General features: G+C 34.6%; 1 protein-coding gene across 6 annotated transcripts in view; it reads left to right on the forward strand.

Annotated features, from left to right (window-relative positions):
• The window catches only part of LOC129743797 (uncharacterized), an 83,206-nt gene that overhangs the window by 38,692 nt on the left and 17,122 nt on the right, over positions 1-27,392 (forward strand). Inside the window, exon 2 of one of the 6 annotated variants that reach the window (XR_008736693.1) lies at positions 18,958-19,107. The exons of the other annotated variants lie outside the window; for them this stretch is intronic. The gene's annotated coding sequence lies outside the window, so the exon portion shown is untranslated. Of the gene's footprint in view, positions 1-18,957; positions 19,108-27,392 lie in introns of those variants that run through there. 6 annotated transcript variants of the gene reach the window in all.

Raw genomic sequence — 27,392 nt, forward strand, 5'->3', positions numbered from 1 at the left:
ATTGATGGCTGTTGTAATCGTGTCCGCATATTTTTTCCAGTCGATGTGTCTTGTAAGGTCATATGCCATATTTGTTTGATTCGAATTGCTGGCCCCATTGGTGATTGTGATTTTGATTGGTAAGTGGTCACTACCATTGGGATCAGGGATTACCTTCCACTGGCAATCCAATGATAGTGAATTTGAGCAGAGTGAGAGGTCAATTGCACTTGGTCTTGCAGGAGGTTTAGGTACTCGTGTTTTTTCACCCGTGTTCAAAATTGTTAAATTGAAACTGTCACAAATGTCATAAATAAGAGTAGAACGACTATCGTCAATTTGTTCTCCCCAGACAGTTCCATGTGAATTGAAGTCACCCAGGATCAACCTTGGCTCAGGAAGTACTGAGCACAGGTCCTCTAGGTGATTTCGATCCACTGCAACTCTATGAGGCCAGTACAAACTGACAACGCATAAGTCCTTACCTCTTATAGTTGTATGACATGCAACAGCTTCAATTCCTCCTGATAAAGGGAGGTGGATTCTAAAAAAGGAGTGGCGCTTATTGATCCTCAAAAGCACCCCACCATAAGAATCGTTGCGATCCAGACGGATAATGTTAAAATTGTGGAAGAAGATGTTTGATTCGGAAGAAAGCCATGTTTCAGAAAGGGCAAAAATATCGCAACTAGTTTCATGAAGAAGAAATTTGAACGGATCCAGTTTAGGGATAATACTACGACAATTCCACTGTAACACAGTGATATCTCCGACCTCTCGACTTAAATTAGCCATCGAGAGAGATAAACACTGAAAGAAGGGGCCAAGTTTGCATCAATTGCTTCAAAAATGTCTTTAATACAGGTAACATCGAGGTTACAATGCTCCTGACCGATTCCGTTGCGTTGAAAAACGTGAAAACTCCATTTAAAATGTCGGAAAACTTGAACAGTCCCGATTGAGTAGACGGTTCTGGCAATACTTCATTAGGCTTTGGGGTCTTAGAAGTCTCTGGTACTTGTGGTTTATTCTGGGGTACAAACTTCTTGGAGAATCCAGGAGGGAAAAGCTTATCTTTTACAGAAGTTGTCGGTTTTTGTGTGGCGTCAATTTGGGAACTAAATGTTGGAACCTTTTTTGGAACTCTCGGGGTCTTAGGAGCAGGTTTTGCTCGCTTCCGAGAGTTAGCAGCAAAAATTACTGGGTGATCTTGATCAGTGGAGTCTGTGTCATCATTGTCCACTGGCAGCACTGAGAAAAGGTTGGAGGACTGAGGTTGGATCGGGGGCGCCGCGCTCTTCAAAATTGCGGCATAAGACCGCTTCGACCGTTCTTTTAAAGAGCGCTTTTGACTATCCCAGCGACTCTTGTATGCCTCGCACGAGGAGATATCATGGGGTGAGCCCCCGCAATAGACACATTTCTGCTCTATTGCTGAGCACGCTCCTGCCCCATGATTCTCCCCGCATTGGGGACAGCGTTGCTTATTGCAACAGTGTGATGCTGTGTGCCCCAACTTAATGCAATTTTTGCAATCCATGGGTCGAGGCACAAAGAGCCGCACAGGCAGCCTTAAAATTCCGTCAATCAAGACGTAGTGAGGGAGGGCGGTACCCGCAAAGGTCACACGAAACGAATCTGAAGGCGAGTACACTTTAACTCCATTTATGACGTTGGCAGTTCGGAGTTGACGGCAATCCAAGATTTCGACCGAAGTCGAATCAAGGCTCTTGAACTTGCCAACGCCGTTGGATTTCACGTACTCTTCCTTCAGGCTCGTTTCCGTGATTACACCCTCGATCTCTACGTCTCGAGACGGAATGTAAACATGGTACTCTAAATTTATGAAATTGCTGGCAGCAATTTCATTAGCAGCTTTTCGGTTGGCCACTAACACGCGCAACTTGTTTGGTCGAACCTTTGTTATGCTGGTCACGGAGGTCCACCTCGCCAGATCTTTGGTGATCTGTACCACATTTAACTGTTTTCCGTTTTTTTTGGGCCGGATAAAAACCACCCATGGACCAGTGAAACCTGTGCTCTCCGTGTAGGCTCGGAGACGGGTTGCTCTACTACCAACTGAAGATGATTCCGAGTCATCATCCATCCGAGAATGAGGAGCATCTGAAGGACCAGCAGCAGCCGAATCCTCCAGATGCTCCTCATCCTCGTAGGTAACACTCTCATTATCTCCAGTTGGCGGGTTAAACCCCCCGCCTTCGCTCATATTTTAAAGCGAAGACACAAGTGTCTACCGATTTTAAAATATGAGCAAAGCACTCAATAATCGAAATATAAATATAGAGAAAAAATAGAAAAAGAGAAAGGGAAAAAATAATAAAAAAGACTTACAATTGTTTTTAAGCACTTCTTTGATGTTCACTTTTTTGAGTGTCCTTTATTTTCGATCAAACACGTGGTCCTTTGTTCGTCTAAGATGGCGATGGCGACGTTGACCGGCAAAAACGACCAAAAACGCTGGATTTTGAGTCCTCTTCCAACCCGGTAGCAGCAATCAAAACCGAATCCGTTCGGATTTCGCCCAAGCGGAACTCCAACCCGGATTTATGGGGCGAACAGGAAGCACCTTCGCATGGATGATGGTAACGATGATGGCCTTGGTGTTTCGAAAACAATTTGCGATTTTTCGTCTGCAAATATGTAGCAAAACTCCTACAACAACGGCATTCGGTAATTGTCGACCGAACCACTAGGATAAATTACTTCACGTGGAGAAACTGCACCGTTGAACTTCGCAAAAACACCTCGACACTGTAGAGACTTGACAAAAAACATCCGCACTAGCCGAACGTTTGGAATCGAATGGCCAAATGTAAACATTGTAGCCTTTCAAATTTATCCCTTCCTGATGACGACCGAGACCCAGCGGGGAGGAGCACTTCCGACGGTAGTATCAGATTTTTAAACACCATATCACCGATAGGCATTGGAATAGCTTCTTCCGTTCGGAAACGAACAGGTGCGAACAGCTCCTGAATGAACAGATTCGATGTCGGACCAGATCTGAAAATTCGAAAGTTGCCAGCTGTCTCTCGGCTGCTGCTCTCAGTCTCTCGGCTGCTGATTTCAACACTTTATCGCGCGTTCCGATGTCCCTCAGTTGCACGACCCTCAGCACACGACCTAAAACCATTTTTTCGGAAGTATTTCCGCCACTGACCGACGTATGAATTTTTCGAGACCCGAAAACCCGGAAAATACATGACGACAAATGTCATTTTGACGTAGCTTGCTGCTCAAAAATTTCGAATTTGATCGGGCAACACCAATATCGAACGTATCGCATTCGAACGAAAACAAGAATAGCTTTTTCGAACTCGATCGAAAGTATCCGTTCGATCGAACGACAGATACGCCGTAAACAAGAATAAGGGTGATAAACATAAGATTCCTCAACGTCAAGTGTCACAGCAAGAAGATGATCAATAACCGATCACAAGCATGATCTATTTCCGATGACAAGAACAATACCACGACCGATGCCTGCTGCTGACGTATTTAATCTTGCTAACTTTGCTTAGGGCAGCCCCTGAAATTCGATTTCCGTTCTGATTGAATAGATGAAAAGTACATGAACATGAAATCCGGTGCGTCCTACACAAGAAAAGCGGAACAAATATCTTCTCGGAGAGCATCGAGATGAAGACGCAAAATCAAAAACCCGATTTAATACACTTGACAGTGGATTGTTGCCTTTCTTACAGACTATAAATTCTATCATATGACACAAAATAATGATACAAATGATACCTTGGGATTTCCAAATTCTAATCCATAAAATTACGATTAAATAATTTCAAATGAACGGAATTTAATCTGAAAATTTGAAATTTTTTTAGTGTAAAAGTATTTATAAAAAAATCATATAAATTACATCATTTGCATCTCATTGTCGATTTTTGAATACCTGGTCCCTGGAATATCCTGTATGATACCGTTTCTAATTTTTTTTTTAATATGAATAATCTTAACATACTCTTTTTGGAGTCTCAGCATATGGTAATCTCAAAATCAACCAAATATAAATTTAAAGAATACCGTCAACTGGGGCATCATGCAACACTTTTCACTCCACAGATATTTATACCGCTTGTACATCAAAAGTTTTAAGGTTGTTGGGACATCAAATTGACGTAGTCAGAGAGTTTATTGGTTTCGCCAGTTATTTTTAAATTTGCAAAAACATGCGATTTTCATCTAAGAAAAAAAAGAAGGTTGTAACAAACTTTGTTTTTGATATATGTATATGTAATGTCAGAACACTTAAAGCCCCAATTGCAATAATTTTGGCTTTTGTTCGAATTAAACATTACATTTTGTTTGTCAACAATATTTTTAATGAAAAAGCATAAGGGTGCTGCATAATTTAGGGGTGAAAAAATCTACAAAAAACTACTAGCTGAAATCATAAAAATTAATGTTTGGATGGATGGAATTTTTAAATTAACGAACGCGTGATGCAAAACAATCATACTCTAGCATATGGAAACGAGATTTAAAAGGTGAATCGTTGATTCAAATTTCGATGCATTTCAGCCCAGACCGGTAACTGAAAAATAAAAATACTTATATAAAAAAATTTGCAGATTGTCCGGATAATAGTACACAGCTTTAAGAGTGTATACTACTGTATACATCCTGAAAGGATTGTGAATTGCGCCTTACGAATCCAAGAACAGAGAAAGCCTTCGCTGTGATGGCACTGATATGATCGCTGAAAGTTAGTTTTTTATCAACGATGACGCCCAGATCATTCATGGAGCTGACTTGATCGATGCTGGTACCGTTGATATTATACTCGAAGCAGACATTGGACTGACGGCGACTTGCATTTTTTATGTTCAACTGCATCCCATTTTCGGAGCACCGCAGAAGAAGCTCGTCGATGTCAGATTGAAGAGCGTGGCAATCTAGAACCGATGAGATTATTTTGTAGATTCTAAGATCATCAGCATATAGCAGCATACAGGATTTCAGACGGAGAGCCGGTTCGTTAACAAAAAGAACAAATATCAAAGGGCCTAGAATACTGCCTTGCGGGACACCTGAGGTCAAATTAAAAATACGCGAACGTGATGTATTGATCTTGATAGACGCTTTTCGATCGGTCAAATACGATTGAAGCCATTCGTTCACCAAGGGGAAGACCCATGTGAACCAGCTTTTCAATGACAAGTCGATGAGGAACTTTGTCGAAAGCCTTACTGAAGTCAAAGTAGACTGCATCCACTTGTCGACGCTTCTCGATTTCGGTTGATAGGAAGTTGGTGTAACACATCAGGTTCGATACTCTGGATCGCTTCTTAACAAATCCGTGTTGATAGTCAGAGATCAAGTGACGAGTGGCGTTATCGAGCACCGAGTGAACCATGCTCTCAAAGACTTTGGCTATGCAACACAGGATTGAAATTCCTCGGTAATTTTCCACGGAATTACGACAACCGGATTTATGTATCGGAGTTATCGAGGCGGTCTTCCATACCGCAGGAAACCTCCGTTCGTGAAGAGAACGATTGAAAAGCAGACAGATAGGCAGCTTCAATGATTCTGCACATTCCCTCAAGAATACTGGTGGTAGAATATCAGTTCCAGAACCTTTTTTGACGTTCAGCTTTCCAGCTCAGATAGGACATCACGTTGCGTAATGTTAATGGATGGTAGCGTAATGTCATGCGTAGGAATACGCTGTCTTCTCGCATCAGAAAGCTCAGGTGAATTGGGATTGTTCACGCTGCTGAAGAAGTCGGCAAACAGATTGGCCGATTCCTCAATAGAATCAGCGGACAATTCGAGGTACTTCATTTGCTCAGGTATACAGTTGCTTAACTTGCGGTTCTTCACAACTAGATGGGTTGTCCTTTAGGTTTAATTCCATTCGGTCGATGTAGCTTCGAAATGATGCGGCTCGGCAATAGTTGTGTTTAGACTTTCTTGGGACTTGGATCGTAGAAAACGCTTTCGAGCCTTGCGTACAATATTTCGAAGATGACGAAGTTCAGAAGACCACCACGGAAGTTTGGTTGTGTTGAGGCGTCTCCGCTTGCGTGGGATGATCCTATTCAGAACATCATTGTTAATAGTCAATTTTGCGAACTAATTCAATTTTGTAATTTTGATCTTTTTTTTGGTAAGGATTGTAATTTTGGTCATTTTAGTTATTTTTGTTGTTTTTGATATTTTTATCATTTTTTGATTTATGTCATTTCATTCATTTCTGTTTATTTTTTTTTCATTTTTGTCATTTTTGGTATTTCTGTCACTTTTGTCATTTTTGGCATATTTGTGAATTTTGTAAGTTTTGTCATTTTTGTAATTTTCGTCAAATTTACCCATTTTGTCAATATTGTTAAATTTATCAATTTTGTCAATGTTGTAAAATTTGTAAATATTATCATTTTTGTCAAATTGCCCATTATGTCAACTTTGTCATTATTGACGGGTTGGTTTATCTTTTGTCAATTTAGCGAATTTCGTAAAATTTCGTGAAAATTTTGTCAATTTTGTTCTTTTGCGACTGAGTTAAATTGAACATTTTGCAATTGAGTGAACTATGCCTGGGCCTAAATATTATCCAACAATGCTGGATTCAAGATGCCAGAAGAATCTTTGTTTATTTATTTATTTTATTTATTTGCAAAAAATGTAAACAAACAAGTAGAATCAATTTTTTCAGGTTTTCTCCTAGAATTTCAAACATTTTTAAAAAAATATTGATAATTGCTAAGCGGTTTATTGAATTTCGAAAACTGGTGTTTTTTTGCCATTGAAAACACGCCTGTTTTCTTTTAACCAAAGCATCAAATTTGAAGGTTTTGTCTGGAATGAACGAAGTGTAATTTTTGTTCTATTGGTCGTTTGTGTCCTATTTGTCATTCTTGTCTTTTTTTATCCTTCTAATATTATGTCATTTATGTTTTTGTCAATTTTATCATACTTTTTTTTTAAATTTCTTTTCGATTTTGTCATTTTTGTCTATCATTTTTTTGTCAATTTGGTCATTTAGATTTATTATTTTTCTATGTTGTGTCTTTTTTATTATTTTTTATACTTTATTCATTTTCGCTGGATTCTTTTTTCTTGTTTGTCGGTTTGGTCTTTAAATAATATTTTCGTTTCATAATTTTTTTCAGTTCTGTATTTTTTTAACCAATTTTTGCCGGTATAATTTTTGAAAATTTTACCGATAATGATCGTTTATTTTGTGTCATATTTGCTTTTTAATTATTTTTATGTTTTTGTCAAAATTATCGGGTTAACACCTATTCTAAAATATGTCTTACAGAGCCAATATTTTATCTTTGTCATCGTACATGTTAGATGAATAACTAATAACTCATTTTTGGTACTTCTAGTTCTTGTAATGAAGCTGAAAAAAAGGCTATTCAGCAGAACAGAGCCACGCTCGATTAGAAAACAGAAGGATGCTTCATTTGCAGTAAATGTACGTTTAAAATCCGCCACGTTAGTGAAAAAAAAAACACAGCTTTCCAAGGTGCTGAAAAGTTTCAAATTGATGTCGTACGAACTGAAAAGTTCACTAAAGGTTCCGTGGAAAATACGTCGGCTATCAATATGTCAAAGCACGCCAAACGCACTGAAGTTGCCATACTACCTTCATTTGAACTTTCCAAGAAGTAAATCTCGCGAAACCCTTACTTAGCGAAATGCAAAATTATAACTGCCACTTTTTGATGTGACAGTTATCAATCCTAGAACAATCCTCCAATAACTGTTAAGTGAATCGAGCTTCATAATTTTGTTCATGTGACGGGTTTCTCAATTAAAAAGCCCCTATAGGGTTAGCTTAGCCCATTAACGAGAGATCGTTCTGGTGTGAATGGTGGTGAAACTCCAACTGCGTTTCCGCCGACTTCAATCCCGTTGGTATCCGATTTCACTCTGAAACAATCGTATATAGTTAGCTACCCCCGCGCCTGCCTGAGAGAGTTCTCGAGCCTGGGACTGACTTACACTGTCTGACTGGTTCTGGTGACTGAGCTGCGGCTAAGCGTGGCTAAACGGTTTCATTCTGGGCCGGTCTTTTTTTACACTGTTTTTTCCCTTTGTTTTGCGGTGTTGGCGGTTGGCTTCTGGTTCTGTTCTTGCGACCGCAAAGCTTTTGACAGCTTCCAAGATCGTCCATGGTTGCTGCGTTAAAATACTCGCATAATGCACAATTGTTCGGACGAAAATGGTAAAGTTTGAAACAAGCGTCTAGGAGCAATTGTTTATAATAAGCCAAATTATTCGAACGAAAAAACAACCTAGAACAATTTTGTGAATTTGATACTTTATTAAAGGTCAGGGCGCTTCGAAGCGATAACGCGCTGTTTGAGTGTCGTGCCGCTGAGCTTCCAACCATTAAATAAACTGATTTCGTATACGACCTAAGGAAATTATACTGCCGAAGGTCATTTTCCAGTTCCTCGACAAAAATCTGTTAACTATTGTGCTATTGTTGATTTAATGTGAATGTTCTAGTAGTATCTTGTATTGATCTGTTCGAGGTGATTTTTCGAAATTTATGTAGTACATATGCCTATGTGTCATTAATGGCATCATCACAACATTGCCTGGGCCCTTATTTCATTCACAAAACAAACCCAAACACACCGACAACAATCAACGGGACGCCTGCTTGGTTCTCAGAATTTGAAAACACCACCGGGTCCACTGTCGAGTTGTATTTGTTGTTTGTTATGCGAACTCTCTTCCGGAACGTGGTCGATCGATAGAACGGGCGAAGTATCAACTTACGCAGGGCAGCAACAGTTTGCTGAAAAAACTTGTTTTCATTTTTTCTTCGATTGAGCTTTACTGGGTAAAACAAAACCAAAAATACACAAACAACCTCTTCTTCAATCAACAGCTGGCTCACCCTTAGGCACTTGATCGAGCGAAACTTGTTGCCTGTTTGCTGTGGAAATATTGATCCTCGAAAGTAGGCCAAACCCAATATCTACGGTGTGTCAAAATTTGCCAGTAAAATGGCCCGGTTGCTCTAACTTTTGTTGGCTAAATGATTATTTACTTCAGATGGGTGCGCACAGCGTAATCCAATCACGGTTTTGCCTATTTGCGAAATTTTTAAGTTTTGCTTTCTCCGACCAGCAGCGACCGGTTGAGGAAAACAGACGAAAAGATCGTTGATCGTTGAATAATGCAGATCACAGCTTGGTTTCGTTCTACTTCTACAGCTTAGCATAACGCTGCTACCCCCCTCTCCCCAAAAACGTGACGTGAATGAACAACTAAATACTGCTTTGACTGCCGTGCGCAACGACCTTTGATAAGCATAGTAGGCATCGGTTCAAGAACTTGTATTTACCTACTGAATTGACTGGTTGCTTCAGAGCAGTGCACGAAATTTACATTCTGATTAAGGTTCGATTTAGCGTTTTATGTTCTGTCGAAAAGACTGCCGTTTTCTGTTTCTAGATTGCGACTCGTTTGATGTTGGCTGAATAATTTTTTTTTGACAAATTTTCGTTTGAATTTGTTTTTTCCAACCGCGTTTAAAAAACAACAGCTCACCCAATATACTACCACCGAATAAAGATTATAATTTCGCTGCTTAAGTAGCGTGTTTTTTTTAAATCAGAAATAATTTTTTTTCTGTTCCTATGAAGGAACAACATCTAGCTTGTTTGTTTAATTCTAACGGAATTGGGCGGCAGAATGAACTTAAAATAATTGGTTAACAGTTTAGAGACAATTCTTTTTTTTAACGGTAGAAAGATTTAATTACATCACCTTAGCGAAATATTAAAATGCGTTAACTGTCAAGAAAGATGAAAACGTGCAAAGAAATAACGACAAAAGTGTAAAATTCATGAAAACGACAAATATTCTCAAACAGACAATTTATAAAAAAAAAAGATTTACAAATGCATTTTTTTCTCAAAAAAAATGACAGAAATAAAAAAAACTGACAAAAACTGACAAAAATGACACAAAAATGACACAAAAATGACACAAAAATGACACAAAAATGAAACAAAAATGACTCAAAAATGACAGAAATGAACAGAATTACAAAAATATCAAAAACGACAAAAAATAAAAAAAAAAGGGCAAGAATAAAAAAAATAACAAAAATGACAAAAATGACAAAAATGACAAAAATGACAAAAATGACAAAAATGACAAAAATGACAAAAATGACAAAAATGACAAAAATGACAAAAATGACAAAAATGACAAAAATGACAAAAATGACAAAAATGACAAAAATGACAAAAATGACAAAAATGACAAAAATGACAAAAATGACAAAAATGACAAAAATGACAAAAATGACAAAAATGACAAAAATGACAAAAATGACAAAAATGACAAAAATGACAAAAATGACAAAAATGACAAAAATGACAAAAATGACAAAAATGACAAAAATGACAAAAATGACAAAAATGACAAAAATGACAAAAATGACAAAAATGACAAAAATGACAAAAATGACAAAAATGACAAAAATGACAAAAATGACAAAAATGACAAAAATGACAAAAATGACAAAAATGACAAAAATGACAAAAATGACAAAAATGACAAAAATAACAAAAATGACAAAAACTACAAAAATTACAAAAATTACACGAATTACAAAAATTACAAAAACTACAAAATTTACAAAAATTACAAAAATTACAAAAATTACAAAAATTACAAAAATTACAAAAATTAAAAAAATACAAAAATTACAAAAATTGCAAAAATTGCAAAAATGACAAAAATTACAAAAATTACAAGAATTACAAAAATTACAAAAAATACAAAAATTACAAAAATTACAAAAAATACAAAAATTACAAAAATTACAAAAATTAAAAAAATACAAAAATTACAAAAATTACAAAAATTACAAAAATTACAAAAATTACAAAAATTACAAAAATTGCAAAAATGACAAAAATGGCAAAAATGACAAAAATGACAAAAATGACAAAAATGACAAAAATGACAAAAATGACAAAAATGACAAAAATGACAAAAATGACAAAAATGACAAAAATGACAAAAATGACAAAAATGACAAAAAATGACAAAAATGACAAAAATGACAAAAATGACAAAAATGACAAAAATGACAAAAATGACAAAAATGACAAAAATGACAAAAATGACAAAAATGACAAAAATGACAAAAATGACAAAAATGACAAAAATGACAAAAATGACAAAAATGACAAAAATGACAAAAATGACAAAAATGACAAAAAAAACAAAAATTACAAAAATTACAAAAATTACAAAAATTACAAAAATGACAAAAATGACACAAATGACAAAAATGACAAAAATGACAAAAATTACAAAAATGACTAAAATGACAAAAATGACAAAAATGACCAAAATGACAAAAATGACAAAAATGACAAAAATGTCAAATGTGACAAAAATGATAAAAATGATAAAAATGACAAAAATGACAAAAATGCCAAAAATGACAAAAATGACAAAAATGACAAAAATGACAACAATGACAAAAATGACAACAATAACAAAAATGACAAAAATGACAAAAATGACAAAAATGACAAAAATGACAAAAATGACAAAAATGACAAAAATGACAAAAATGACAAAAATGACAAAAATGACAAAAATGACAAAAATGACAAAAATGACAAAAATGACAAAAATGACAAAAATGACAAAAATGACAAAAATGACAAAAATGACAAAAATGACAAAAATGACAAAAATGACAAAAATTAAAAAAATACAAAAATTACAAAAATTACAAAAATTACAAAAATTACAAAAATTACAAAAATTACAAAAATTACAAAAATTACAAAAATTGCAAAAATGACAAAAATGGCAAAAATGACAAAAATGACAAAAATGACAAAAATGACAAAAATGACAAAAATGACAAAAATGACAAAAATGACAAAAATGACAAAAATGACAAAAATGACAAAAATGACAAAAATGACAAAAATGACAAAAAATGACAAAAATGACAAAAATGACAAAAATGACAAAAATGACAAAAATGACAAAAATGACAAAAATGACAAAAATGACAAAAATGACAAAAATGACAAAAATGACAAAAATGACAAAAATGACAAAAATGACAAAAATGACAAAAATGACAAAAATGACAAAAATGACAAAAATGACAAAAATGACAAAAATGACAAAAAAAAACAAAAATTACAAAAATTACAAAAATTACAAAAATTACAAAAATGACAAAAATGACACAAATGACAAAAATGACAAAAATGACAAAAATTACAAAAATGACTAAAATGACAAAAATGACAAAAATGACCAAAATGACAAAAATGACAAAAATGACAAAAATGTCAAATGTGACAAAAATGATAAAAATGATAAAAATGACAAAAATGACAAAAATGACAAAAATGACAAAAATGACAAAAATGACAACAATGACAAAAATGACAACAATAACAAAAATGACAAAAATGACAAAAATGACAAAAATGACAAAAATGACAAAAATGACAAAAATGACAAAAATGACAAAAATGACAAAAATGACAAAAATGACAAAAATGACAAAAATGACAAAAATGACAAAAATGACAAAAATGACAAAAATGACAAAAATGACAAAAATGACAAAAATGACAAAAATGACAAAAATGACAAAAATGACAAAAATGACAAAAATGACAAAAATGACAAAAATGACAAAAATGACAAAAATGACAAAAATGACAAAAATGACAAAAATGACAAAAATGACAAAAATGACAAAAATGACAAAAATGACAAAAATGACAAAAATGACAGAAATGAAAAAAGACAAAAATGACAAAAATGACAGAAATGACAAAAATGACAAAAATGACAAAAATGACAAAAATGACAAAAATGACAAAATGACAAAAATGACAAAAATGACAAAAATGACAAAAATGACAAAATTGACAAAAATGACAAAAATGACAAAAATGACAAAAATGACAAAATGTCAAAAATGACAAATGTGTTTGTTATTTTTGTAAGTTTTGTAATTTTTGTCATTTTTGTCATTATTGTCATTTTTGTAATTTTTGTCTTTTTTTTGTCATTTTTGTCATTTTTGTCATTTTTGTCATTTTTGTAATTTTTGTCATCTTTGTCATTTTTGTCATTTTTGTAATATTTTTCATTTTTGTCATTTTTGTCATTGTTGTCATTTTTGTCATTTTTGTCATTTTTGTCATTTTTGTCATTTTTGTCATTTTTGTCATTTTTGTCATTTTTGTCATTTTTGTCATTTTTGTCATTTTTGTCATTTTTGTCATTTTTGTCATTTTTGTCATTTTTGTCATTTTTGTCATTTTTGTCATTTTTGTCATTTTGGTCATTTTGGTCATTTTTGTCATTTTTGTCATTTTTGCCATTTTTGTCATTTTTGTCATTTTTGTCATTTTTGTCATTTTTGTCATTTTTGTCATTTTTGTCATTTTTGTCATTTTTGTCATTTTTGTCATTTTTGTCATTTTTGTCATTTTTGTCATTTTTGTCATTTTTGTCATTTTTGTCATTTTTGTCATTTTTGTCATTTTTGTCATTTTTGTCATTTTTGTCATTTTTGTCATTTTTGTCATTTTTGTCATTTTTGTCATTTTTGTCATTTTTGTCATTTTTGTCATTTTTGTCATTTTTGTCATTTTTGTCATTTTTGTCATTTTTGTCATTTTTGTCATTTTTGTCATTTTTGTCATTTTTGTCATTTTTGTCATTTTTGTCATTTTTGTCATTTTTGTCATTTTTGTCATTTTTGTCATTTTTGTCATTTTTGTCATTTTTGTCATTTTTGTCATTTTTGTCATTTTTGTCATTTTTGTCATTTTTGTCATTTTTGTCATTTTTGTCATTTTTGTCATTTTTGTCATTTTTGTCATTTTTGTCATTTTTGTCATTTTTGTCATTTTTGTCATTTTTGTCATTTTTGTCATTTTTGACATTTTTGTCATTTTTGTCATTTTTGTCATTTTTGTCATTTTTGTCATTTTTGTCATTTTTGTCATTTTTGTCATTTTTGTCATTTTTGTCATTTTTGTCATTTTTGTCATTTTTGTCATTTTTGTCCTTTTTGCCAATTTTGCCATTTTAGTCATTTTTGTCATTTTTGTCATTTTTGTCATTTTTGTCATTTTTGTCATTTTTGTCATTTTTGTCATTTTTGTCATTTTTGTCATTTTTGTCATTTTTGTCATTTTTGTCATTTTTGTCATTTTTGTCATTTTTGTCATTTTTGCCATTTTTGTCATTTTTGTCATTTTTGTCATTTTTGTCATTTTTGTCATTTTTGTCATTTTTGTCATTTTTGTCATTTTTGTCATTTTTGTCATTTTTGTCATTTTTGTCATTTTTGTCATTTTTGTCATTTTTATCATTTTTATCATTTTTGTCATTTTTGTCATTTTTGTCATTTTTGTCATTTTTGTCATTTTTGTCATTTTTGTCATTTTTGTCATTTTTGTCATTTTTGTCATTTTTGTCATTTTTGTCATTTTTGTCATTTTTGTCTTTTTTTGTCATTTTTGTCATTTTTGTCATTTTTGTCATTTTTGTCATTTTTGTCATTTTTGTCATTTTTGTCATTTTTGTCATTTTTGTCATTTTTGTCATTTTTGTCATTTTTGTCATTTTTGTCATTTTTGTCACTTTTGTCATTTTTGTCATTTTTGTCATTTTTGTAATTTTTGTCATTTTTGTCATTTTTGTCATTTTTGTCATTTTTGTCATTTTTGTCATTTTTGTCATTTTTGTCATTTTTGTCATTTTTGTCATTTTTGTCATTTTTGTCATTTTTGTCATTTTTGTCATTTTTGTCATTTTTGTCATTTTTGTCATTTTTGTCATTTTTGTCATTTTTGTCATTTTTGTCATTTTTGTCATTTTTGTCATTTTTGTCATTTTTGTCATTTTTGTCATTTTTGTCATTTTTGTCATTTTTGTCATTTTTGTCATTTTTGTTACTTTTGTCATTTTTGTCATTTTTGTCATTTTTGTCATTTTTGTCATTTTTGTCATTTTTGTCATTTTTGTCATTTTTGTCATTTTTGTCATTTTTGTCACTTTTGTCATTTTTGTCATTTTTGTCATTTTAGTCATTTTTGTCATTTTTGTCATTTTTGTGATTTTTGTCATTTTTGTCATTTTTGTCATTTTTGACATTTTTGTTATTTTTGTCATTATTGTCATTTTTGTTATTTTTTAATTTTTGTCATTTTTGTCATTTTTGTCATTTTTGTCATTTTTGTCTTTTTTTGTCATTTTTGTCATTTTTGTCATTTTTGTCATTTTTGTCATTTTTGTCGTTTTTGTCATTTTTGTCATTTTGTCATTTTTGTCATTTTTGTCATTTTTGTCATTTTTGTCATTTTTGTCATTTTTGTCATTTTTGTCATTTTTGTCATTTTTGTCATTTTTGTCATTTTTGTCATTTTTGTCATTTTTGTCATTTTTGTCATTTTTGTCATTTTTGTCATTTTTGTCATTTTTGTCATTTTTGTCATTTTTTTCATTTCTGTTGTTTTTGGTCAATTTGGTAATTTTTGTAATTTTGGTAATTTTTGTCATATTTATCATTTCTGTTATTTTGGTCAATTTGGTTTTTTTTTTCATTTTTGTCATTTTTGTCATTTTTGTCATTTTTGTCATTTTTGCCATTTTTGTCTTTTTTGGCTTTTTGTCATTTTTAACATTTCTGTTATTTTGGTCAATTTGGTTATTTTCGCCATTTTTGTCATTTTTGTCATGTTTGTCTTTTTTGTCATTTTTGTCAGTTTTGGCATTTTTGTCTTTTTTGTCATTTTTGTCATTTTGGTCATTTTTGTCATTTTGGTCATTTTGGTCATTTTTGTCATTTTTGTCATTTTTGTCATTTTTGTCATTTTTGTCATTTTTGTCATTTTTGTCATTTTTGTCATTTTTGTCATTTTTGTCATTTTTGTCATTTTTGTCACTTTTGTCATTTTTGTCATTTTTGTCATTTTTGTCATTTTTGTCATTTTTGTCATTTTTGTCATTTTTGTCATTTTTGTCATTTTTGTCATTTTTGACATTTTTGTTATTTTTGTCATTATTGTCATTTTTGTTATTTTTTAATTTTTGTCATTTTTGTCATTTTTGTCATTATTGTCATTTTTGTTATTTTTTAATTTTTGTCATTTTTGTCATTTTTGTCATTTTTGTCATTTTTGTCTTTTTTTTTCATTTTTGTCATTTTTGTCATTTTTGTCATTTTTGTCATTTTTGTCATTTTTGTCATTTTGTCATTTTTGTCATTTTTGTCATTTTTGTCATTTTTGTCATTTTGTCATTTTTGTCATTTTTGTCATTTTTGTCATTTTTGTCATTTTTGTCTTTTTTGTCATTTTTGTGATTTTTGTCATTTTTGTCATTTTTGTCATTTATGTCATTTTGTTCGTTTTTGGCATATTTGTCATTTTTGTGATTTTTGTCAGTTTTGTCATTTTTTGTCTGTTTTGTCATTTTTGTCATTTTTGTCATTTTTTTCATTTCTGTTGTTTTTGGTCAATTTGGTAATTTTTGTAATTTTGGTAATTTTTGTCATATTTATCATTTCTGTTATTTTGGTCAATTTGGTTTTTTTTTCATTTTTGTCATTTTTGTCATTTTTGTCATTTTTGTCATTTTTGCCATTTTTGTCTTTTTTGGCTTTTTGTCATTTTTAGCATTTCTGTTATTTTGGTCAATTTGGTTATTTTCGCCATTTTTGTCATTTTTGTCATGTTTGTCTTTTTTGTCATTTTTGTCAGTTTTGGCATTTTTGTCTTTTTTGTCATTTTTGTCATATTTGTAATTTTTGGTAATGTTTGTAGTTTTGTCATTTTTGTTTTTTTTTGTCATTTTTGTCATTTTTGTCAGTTTTGTCAGTTTTGTCATTTTTGTCATTTTTGTCGTTTGTCATTTTTGTCATTTTTGTCATTTTTGTCATTTTTGTCAGTTTTGTCATTTTTGTCATTTTTGTCGTTTGTGTCATTTTTGTCATTTTTTTCATTTTTGTCATTTTTGTCATTTGTGTTATTTTTGTCATTTTTGTCATTTTTGTCATTTTTGTCTTTTTTGTTATTTTTGTCATTTTGTGATTTTGTCATTTTTGTCGTATTTGTCATTCATATTACCATTTTTGTCATTTGTCAAGACCTTACTAGACCTTTTTGAGTTTTGATAGATTTATATGAAGAACCAATATTTAGACCATGGATCTTTAACACCAGCAAAAGAATGACAATCTCCCATGAACCAATCCTGTTAATCTTTGCCGAATAGGAAGCCGTTTCTCTTCTATAGAAAATTTCTCACGGCAACGTAATCTGGAATTCAATTGCACACACCTACCTGAGGTGGAGATAATTGTAACAGCATTTTCTCGGTTTTAGCTCAACAAAAGCTAACTTAGCCTCGAAATCACTTATCTGCTTTTGGCGATCAAAGCGCAAGCTTTAAAGGGCGAATAATGTCGGTTTTCAACGGTCGGCTTCTCTTGCTTTCTGGGCAGATTCCTCTTGGTAGGTATACATTTTGAGTTGGAATGGAAGTTGTATAATATCGGTGGCTGGCTGGCTGAATAAAAAAATAAATAGTTGAGCTAACTCGACTTTTGCCAGCGTTTATTTTTCGGTAGTTAGCGATGATGATCATGTTTATACAGGCCGAATAATTAGCTTCCCTCTTTTGGGTGATTTTGACTGAGAAATCGTCAAAAAGTGTCAGTAATTATAGCGTAACTGATTTATTTCAACTATAGTAGAGCAGCGGTTTGTGTTTGGTTACCATAAAAATGTTTGTTACCTGATACATGTCTTTTAACCATCCAGCTAATCAATATCACAAGATCGTTATATGAATTTTAGCGGGTTAGATTGTCACTTATAAATGTCATAGTTAGGTAAGCTGGTAGGCATTAATCTTTCTACACGGCCTGGTTTCAGCGGCTCCGGCTATAGATCCTGAATTTAAAAGCACCAAGATATACCTTCTAAATAAAGGTACAACAGATCGGGCCGTTTGATCCGCAAGAAAGAAAAAAGCTGCAATTTGAACTGAACTCGGGCAAGACAACAATTGCATATTTTTTGCAAATTTACTTGAAAAACGACCGTACACCCAGGAATGATCGGCCTGTTGAATGTTGTGGAAATGCACGAGGCGGTCTGTGACCCATTTTCCGGTTGATGGAGCCGGTTCTTTCGAATTCATAGGATGGTATACTGTCTGAAACGGCAGGATGACATTTACGAATGGCCCTCGTCGATGAACGTGACTTTTGGGAGGAGTAGTACTCCTCGCAGAATTGCCCTAACGTCATCCTACAAAAAGCATGTTTGTTCAAAATGACTAGGTAGATGGTTAAAGTTGATTGAAATTTTAAATATTAATAACGAGCAAATTATTTCAATTCATGAACTTCTAGCTTAACTGTATCTTTTTACCCTTGTCAGAACACCTGAAAACGTTCAGCATAAATTGCTTTCAAACACATTTAATCCATCCAAGTGAAATACCAACCTAAAACCTGATGGAGGGAAACATGCGCCGGAATTGAGTAGGCGTTCGTTTGTGTGGCTTACCGAATAATCTGGCAATCAGAACCGGTTCCTTCGATCGGCCCGAACGCGACTCAATGAATGAAACCAACGAACGATCACCTTTGGTCTAGAGAAGTTTGAATTCCTCAATGGGCCTACGTACATGCTTATGTAGTAGGCGGGGGCGATTGCATCCATCGTGGTATGTTGCAGATGCAATTGTGGCCAAAAACTTATGTTTCTCTTTCGTCAGGATATTTCGATGTAGCTAGTGTTTTAATAGTGTATTAATTTCCAGATAATTTCATTCTTTATTTCACTGCTTCATAGATTAATCTTAACTCAATAACGTTTTTTTGTTTATTTTTCTTAACATTTGTGAAAATCGTTTGTTTATTTTTTTTCTTTTTTATCTTTTCAGGTAACCATGTTAAACTATTTTCCTTGGTGAATTGAGGTAAAAAATATGAAAAAAAAACACAATATGAATCGGCGATATTGTTTAAATATTCATGAAAATTTTCATTACACATTAGAGAACTAGTTCAAGTTTATTTATAGTTTAAGGGTTCAAACTCTTCAAAAACTTACCAGCATACAAGCAGTTAGCAATTTTTTTTGCTGAATGAGTATTGATCTAGCAAATTCCATCTGAAGACCCCAAGGAAGTCACTTAGGACTGCTTTTCTCAGTGCTATTCATAAATGACCTGGCAATGATAAAATACACCGAGTTTTTAACCAAAACGAAAAAATGACAAAAAGGCAAAATTTACAAAAAAATTATATAAAAACTTGAAAAATTGCAAAAAGTAAAAAATGACAAAATCTAAAAAAAAAATACATCCCATAACTCAAAGGATTTGCAAAAACCTCGATTTTTCCCGGATTATTCTGATTCTCATTCTCAAATCAAACTTAAAAAAACAAATTGTGTTGTAAATTTTTATTAATTAAAATTTTTTAACGAGTTTCATAAAAACAATCATGGAAAGCTTTTTGAATGCCTAAAATACAATTTAACATCTGCTGATTAATTTTGATGAAAAATAAAAAGTGTAGAAGTTTTTTTTCTTGATTTTTGATGAATATACCTAAATATACCCGAACCTTTTTTTCAAATCAAAGCTATTTTTGATTACGTTTTCTGTTTCCTGAAGCTTGACCTTCAAAAATAACTCAAAATTTTGAATTTGGTCGAAGTTAAAACAAATTTAGCCGATTGTCCCCTTTCGGCACAAAAACAACGTATTTGACCTTTCATCACGATTTCAGATCCAACTCAAATTGATTATAAATCTTGTGAGACTTATTGGTGTGCTTTTCAGAGAAAGTGGTCCCATTTGGGGGCAGTCTTCTTTATATTTCTAGTCATTCATCGTGTCTATCGTTATGAAAGACTGAGTAATTTGCAGTTTCCACAGATCGTTAGCCTCCTCAAGTATTAGACATTTAAATTTTTCAATTTTTTCTCCTTGTTTAGCTTCGGGAAATACAGGCGGGACTTGTTAATGATAGAATTCTGGTTGGAAACCTGCCAGCTTGACGAACCAGTCAGAAAAATTTGACTTTTTTATCACTTCCTCTATTTATATTTTCGGACGAGCTTGAAAAAACCTCTCGCATTTCTCTCACTTAATGGAATCAATCATCTTCACCTTTATAGAAATTTTAGCTTACTATTGGATTCTCTACGATTCTTAAACGATTTACCATGTGAATTTTGGTCGAATAAATGATTTCCAGCTGTTTTCGGGTCTCCCACTGGAACAATTCTGGACTTTTCTCGATTCTGCCCAAAAATTTTGTCAATGAACTTCAATTTTGCACGCTATCTCAAAAATCACTTGACTGATTGTCACCACATTTTTTACACGTAAATATTACATTACTAGGTAGCTTCACTGAAAATTTTATCAATTTCCATCCATGCATTCAAAAGTTAATCACAAAAAAAGGTGTTGCATTTTTTTTGAATAGACTCCTTGACGTGATTACCAATCAAACGACTTAAAAGTTACCCATTAACTCTTCCAAAAAAGGTTTTTGTACCGAAATCCGATAATGTTGTTTGAGTAAATTTTGTGATTGCTACTTATAATTGTATAACTTCTAGGAATAAATTGAAAACTAAAGAAAACTTAGCTGCTCGCTTCCCTTTTGTTCAATGAAGATTTTTCCGGAAAATCGACCGTATTAAAGATAACAGGTTCCTGGCCTTGGACATCCAACAACGAGACTAGTTTCACTTACAATACCACTTAACATTTAATTTCATATCGAAATCGAAAATTCAAACAATTCATAATTTTGACACCAGAAGAAACATTTTTCACGTCCTCCCAATCCAAGGCCTGATTTACTTTCTATTATCATCGTTTTAAAGTCATTTCTGTTTGCCGAATAGCAGTTTATTTTGAATCAGTTAAATTTCGAGCTGCTGTTCCGTGGAATTCAAGTTGATCTGCAACAGTTCATCAAAAACAATAAAGAAAAAATCATTAAAAAGAGATTTTAGGTTTATTCGGAAAAATAAAACACCCGAAGCGCATCTTCCGAAGACAGAGCTTAACGGCTTATGGCGGCATGACTCACCACTTTATGTCGTAAACTCTAACATCACAACATCCTCAGTAGAAGGCTTCAGCAACAGAAATTCTCAAAGACCGCCTTCCGAGCTGAAGTTCCCGAAGGGCTGATCGAAGATACTTATCGGCCAGCACAGCTCTCCCCGCAAACTCCCATCATTGGTCCAAACGTGTGCATCAGAGTCAGTGCATCGAAAAGCCAAAGCGAATTTTCCTCGAGGCGATCGATTCTCTTTGATCTAGGCCGGCACCTTCACACTCACAGTCACAAGACACCTAGCTAGAGACCTACATTTTTTTTTCGCTCGGACCCAGACCCAATGTTCAACTGGAGCCGGTTTGCTGAATCGAGCGAGGGTGTTAAAAAACGAGACTCACTTTGACCGGACCTGCACCTCGCTCAAAATGCATTTGCATCTTTCGCTGGACCACCTGATGAAGTCCCTGCCTGCATGCTGAAGTCGCTCGGTCGGTCGGATGGATGCAAATGTTGAAGTGTTAATCACTATGCGCCACCTTCCTTCCTTCCTCGTTCGTCAAATTGTTGCGGTCTGACGGTGACGGTTGTAGCGCTTTTAAGATTCCGAACCCGGAGCGAGCTGGTCCAGGTGCAGTAGCTGCCAGCTATCATAGTTTCAAGTTGGTCCTTTTTTGATGCATTACCTACCATGGGGTAGATTTATGTGGAATTAAACTATGAGTGCTTTTGTCATACACCTTGAGTGGGTTGATTTATTGGGCTCGATCTATCTTCACTTTCGGTCACGGCACAGAGACGATGTCAAATTAATGCGACAACAACGGATACTTGAAGCCTTTTGCTTACGGGGTGTCCGATAAATTGCAATTAACAAACGAGTCACTGAACAGAGCTATCGAATTGCCATCGGTGACAGACAAGTGCTTGGGTTAAATAATTTAACATTATGGTAATTATGCTTCTGTCTTATCCCAGTCAAGTTTTCTGGCAACTGAAGCCGACGAATAATTTCGTCTTAATGAACAAATACTACTAACTGAACACACTTGTTACAGGTTTAACAGTTTATTAACGAATGGATAGAGTTAACAATCTAGAAGTTGTTTTCATAGTAAATTTCGGAAAAAACATGATTGCTATGAAAAATTAAAAATAAGATTGCTGTGATTGGTTTTCGTCTCAACTTTAACACTCCTCTTAGACGAAAGCAATCAGACCTAACTCCTTAGCTAACTCTACTAAGCTTACTCTATTCTTATACCCGGTAGAGGTTTTTTTTTCAAAGTATCTGCTATCATGTTTTCTGATGGACAGTAGATACATGATATTTCGCCTTGCATTCTCGTCACTGGTGAATTGAATTCGAGAAGCAATGTGCTTGGTCCTGCTGCTAAACTTTTCCGATTCGATGATCTTAAAAGCACTTTGATTACCTTTTTATCACCAAATATCGACGAGACAGCTTTCACATCCTCGTTCAAATCGGTCATCAGTTGCTTCAGCCACAATGCTTCTTGTGTAGCCCGTAAGAGAGCGATAAATTCCGCTTCAGCCGCCGAGAGGGAAACACAGGATTGTTTCCGGAACGCCCAGCTCACCGTACCACCATGCACCACGAAAACAAAGCCTCTGTTAGACTTTCGATCGTCTCGATTCGTGGCCCAATTCGCATGCGAGTAGCCGACAACTCCTTCTAGTCCACTGCAGTTGGATAAACGAAATCGGTATTGAATCATCCCTTTGTGGTGAGGTCACCACACGTTTTAGCTCGGTCCAGTTGACTTGGGATGGGCTGCTTGTTTTCCGGCTCAGGATCGAAACAGCAGTCGCAATGTCCGGCCCACTGTTGAGCGCGACGTAGAGAAGCTTCTGGTACTCCTTGTTGTCTGGAAATGGATCACCTTTACCAATGAGCTTGATGAAGCCTGGATCAAGTGGAACCTTGGACACCTTCGCATCGCCTAAACCACTAGCGATAATAAGCTCGTTGATGTACCGACGCTGGGTCAGGAAATAATCTCCGCCTTTCTTTTCTATTTCTAGACCTAGGAAATAGTGGATATCACCCAGAGCGCACAATATGAAGGACTTCCGAAGTATTCCAATGATAATGTCGATCATCTTGGCAACCACCAGGTCTGATTTGCACCGTTGATAGCCAGATTTCTCCAAAACGTCGTGCACCTTCTGATTTAAGGAACGAGCCGCCTGCTTCGGTCCGTACAGACTTTTCTGGAGACGACAGACCTTGCCTTCGCTGCCCTTCACGGTGAACCCACACGGTTGTCTCATATACAGCTCCTCCTCAAGGTCGCTGTAAAGAAAAGCCGTTTTAATGTCGAAATGTACCACCGCCATCTTTCGTCTCGCGGCCACCGCCATCAATGTGCGGAATATATTTTGTCGGACCAAAGTACTGACTTAAGCCCTGCGCAACAAAACAAGAAGTTCTGGAATGAACTGACTGAACAACATGGACCGGAACCGCAGTTAGCTTCTCTCGACACCAGCTTCGTCGTTCCGATGGCCTTGATTTGCATCGAACCGTTGCTAGCTGCAACCACCGTTCCATGAGAGCTTTGCACTTCTACCTACACCTCCACCCTGTTCATCATGTGCACTGTTGCGCACAACGCAAGGTGCCAACCAGGTGTCTTTCCAGGGGAAAAGCAGACAGCACCGTCTAAACCGCCTCGCCGCTTTTCTTCGTCGCAGGACAGAATTTTGCACTACGGCCTGCTTTATTGCAACGATGACACTTCAGCTTGGAATGCCCATTTTTCTGTTTGTCGTTGACATGGTAACCGTTTTTCTTGTCGAAACGCTTCTTGGCTACCAGTGCTGTTTTGTTCCCTGGCAACGACTCCTCCTGCAGTAAAATGGTCTTGAACGAATCTCCAGTTATCGGTGTTCCGGAATTCTTAAATTCCATGACCATTGGTTGAAAACTTTCCGGCAAACCAGCTAGCAACAGCACACTGACAAACTTCTCCGGAATTGGGAAACCAATTTCAGTCAATTTGTGACACTTGGATATCATCTGGTCGGCTTGTACAGCTTGAGACCAGTCTCATCGAAGGCATCGCAAAGCTTTTTCCACACCTACCGAGCTGTAACTGCTTCCCGCACGTGATAATTAATTCACGGGTTCCAAGAACAAGATTATTTTGCCTCGGGCTTTCTTGTGTCATTCACCGGGTGAACCGCTTCCACTGTCCCAACCGATTCCGCTTTCGGATCCACCGCTTCGCATAGGTCCTCGACTTCCGAAAAAGTTTGAACTGCAAACTTCTGTAGGTACTTCTTCTGCGTTACCTCTTTGAAGAGATTCGAAGCAACTACTGGAGTGTTCAACCAAATTTATAATGCCTCGTACAGTCTTCAAGCTCCATGCTCGGTGTATATCGCTGAGTTGGCGGCTATCCATTGGGCTCTTGACAGCGTAGCCTCACAACCGGTTGAACACTACTATATTGTCACGGATAGTCTCAGCTCTGTTGAAGCAATCCGTTCGATAATGCCAGGAAAGAACTCACCGTATTTCCTCGGAAAGATTCGGGATATTCTGACTGCTTTATCAAAACGTAGCTTCGCCATCACCTTTGTTTGGGTCCCTTCGCATTGCTCTATAATGGGTAATGAGAAGGCAGACTCTCTAGCAAATGTAGGAGCGATGGAAGGCGACACGTATCAGCGTGAAATTGTCTTCAATGAGTTTTATTTTTTGGTTAGGAGAAATTCTCTTGTCAATTGGCAGCGCAAATGGGACGAGGATGAGCTGGGTCGGTGGCTCCACTCGATTATCCCAAAGGTTAGCCTTAAACCCTGGTTTAATAGGTTGGATCTGAGTCGGGATTTTAATCGTATATTTTCCCGTTTCATGTTCAATCATTATTCCTTAAACGCGGTACTCTATCGTTTTGATATTGCTGGCAGCAATTTGTGTAGTTGCAGCCAAGGTTACCATGACATCGAGCATATTGTTTGGTCGTGTGAGGTCCATCTTGTCGCCAGAACGAATTTATTAAACTCCCTTCGGGCCCGAGGAAAACCACCCAACGTTCCAGTGAGGGACGTGCTCGCTGTGAAAGATTTGGACTACATGTTCGAAATCTACCTTTTTCTAAAAGCTATCGATCTACGTCTGTAATTCTTTTTATTTTCATATTTCGCATTCCTATCATTCTTCTTTCTTCTAAAAAAGTGTTAAGCTTAGCAGACCATTGTAAAAAAACTAAAAACGGATTTGGCTCCTTAAAACTTAACGGAATGAGCCGTTTCAAATAAATATATTATATAAAAAAACATCTTATCCAAGGTTCCTCCGAGCCAGCTTATGTCTTTATGGGTTGATCCTATAGACACTATAATTTCATATAGTCTGGCAAAGAGAATGACGGGAGCCAATCGAACTGTCATTCGCGCGGAGCCAATCGAGCATTCTACGATAATGTTCAAGCTCTTCATAACTCTCTCCAGATGCAAAATAAAAAATAGTTTCTCAGATTTGTAAATTACATGCTATTTTAGTCAATTCAACTGGAAATCGCTGTTGAAAACTATATTATGATTTATAGATGAAAAAATAGTGAAAATTATGCTAAATAACTTTAGTTGATGTTATCAAAAAGCCAGAAAAACTTTGTGAATCACAATACTTCAACCATGATTTTCCAATATTTAGAAAGTTTGCTCGATTGGCTCCGCGAATGACAGTTCGATTGGCTCCCGTCATTCTCTTTGCCAGACTATATGAAATTATAGTGTCTATAGTTGATCCAAGCTTCTAATTATCACCTCAGACACATATGTGCGCGCTTATACACTCAGAAAAATACTATTAAGTATGCCATAAGATTCTTTTATGAAGTGGCGCCATAAGAGAAATCATTGAAATTCATAAAAAAGAAAGATTGTTTTATGACGCGAATGAATTCTTCAGATGAACACCTTCTCCAATGAGCTTTTTTTGTTTTTCATAAGAGAGTCTTATGAAAACAGGAAATGTCATGTTTAATGTAAATAGTTCAAGAAAGTTGATGGATAAAACTTTTATTTTATTTTTTCGGCATATTTGATCGAAACTATATTATGGTCACACACATAAGCACATAATCACCCGGTTCCATCCAACACAATTCTTCTTCCTCATCCGGTCCTTTGACCTTGTACATCTTGCCGGTGATTTTCTGAAAAGTAAGTGAATGAAAAAGTATTTTAATTCACAAATGTTTTCAGCGTCATAAAAAATAAACTCTTACTCAAATTTACCACTTAGAAAATCACTTCTAACTATCAAAAAAAACTCAATAACTCCGTACGACGCGACGATGGAAAAATTACTGATAGATTGAGTGAATGTGTTCATTATTTTTTCACAATGCCGTTTCTTCTATTTTTCATACGATATTATTATGAAAACTGAAAGAATTTCATAAGATTCTTATGAAAAACAATTTTACACTCTAAAAAGCGGTTCATAAGACGCATCTTATGAAAATTATAATAAGAATTTGCCTGAGTGTAAGAATTTCTGACCCTGTATATATTTTGTCTTAGAAAAAAAAAATCATATTTTGAGCATTACTCAAAAACTGTTCTACTGAGATTTTTATGAATCTCATTTTCGGATTCAGCGCCCGATGTTACATTAAAACTTTGAGTCAGTTAATGAAATTCACGATTTTTTTTTTATAAATTTTGTAAACTGATGGTAATTAAAGAGATACAACACAAGACAGACTATCGTAGTTCTATGTCAAAACTAAATACAGAGTAGTGTCTTAAACACACAACCTCTTTAGTTTGTCAGCCTGGACCAATCATACTTCAAGGTATTAACTTAGTCGTAAGATCATTTTAATTATTCATTTAATTTTTTTTGGTACTCCACGAGTTGTCTCTCTATACTAATCGGATCAACTCAACTTTTCCTTGTTAAATTTAGGAACTAAACTTTCTTCCGCAACGCCACAACGCCCTCGACACGGGCAGCATCCAAATCGGTGAACCAATTGCGGAGGTTGTCGACGTTTTTTTGTTTCGTGAAGTGAGATATCGTTACCCCATAACTGCAGATTAAATTTTGGATAGCCAACAGCACCGTTGTCACGGGCGATGATGATCAAGTGGTTTTCGGATTTTCGTCACGGGGGCGACACCTGAACTTTATAAAAGGAAAGGTTCAAGTCGTTTTGTTTTTTTTCTCGCTATCAATCAATTGTTTCGAGAAATCTTCGTTTTGGGTGGCTGGCCGGGCAAATACTTTCACTTTTCTATTAGTTCACAA

This window comes from Uranotaenia lowii, chromosome 1 (assembly GCF_029784155.1).
Source record: "Uranotaenia lowii strain MFRU-FL chromosome 1, ASM2978415v1, whole genome shotgun sequence".
Classification (NCBI taxonomy): Eukaryota; Metazoa; Arthropoda; class Insecta; order Diptera; family Culicidae; genus Uranotaenia; species Uranotaenia lowii.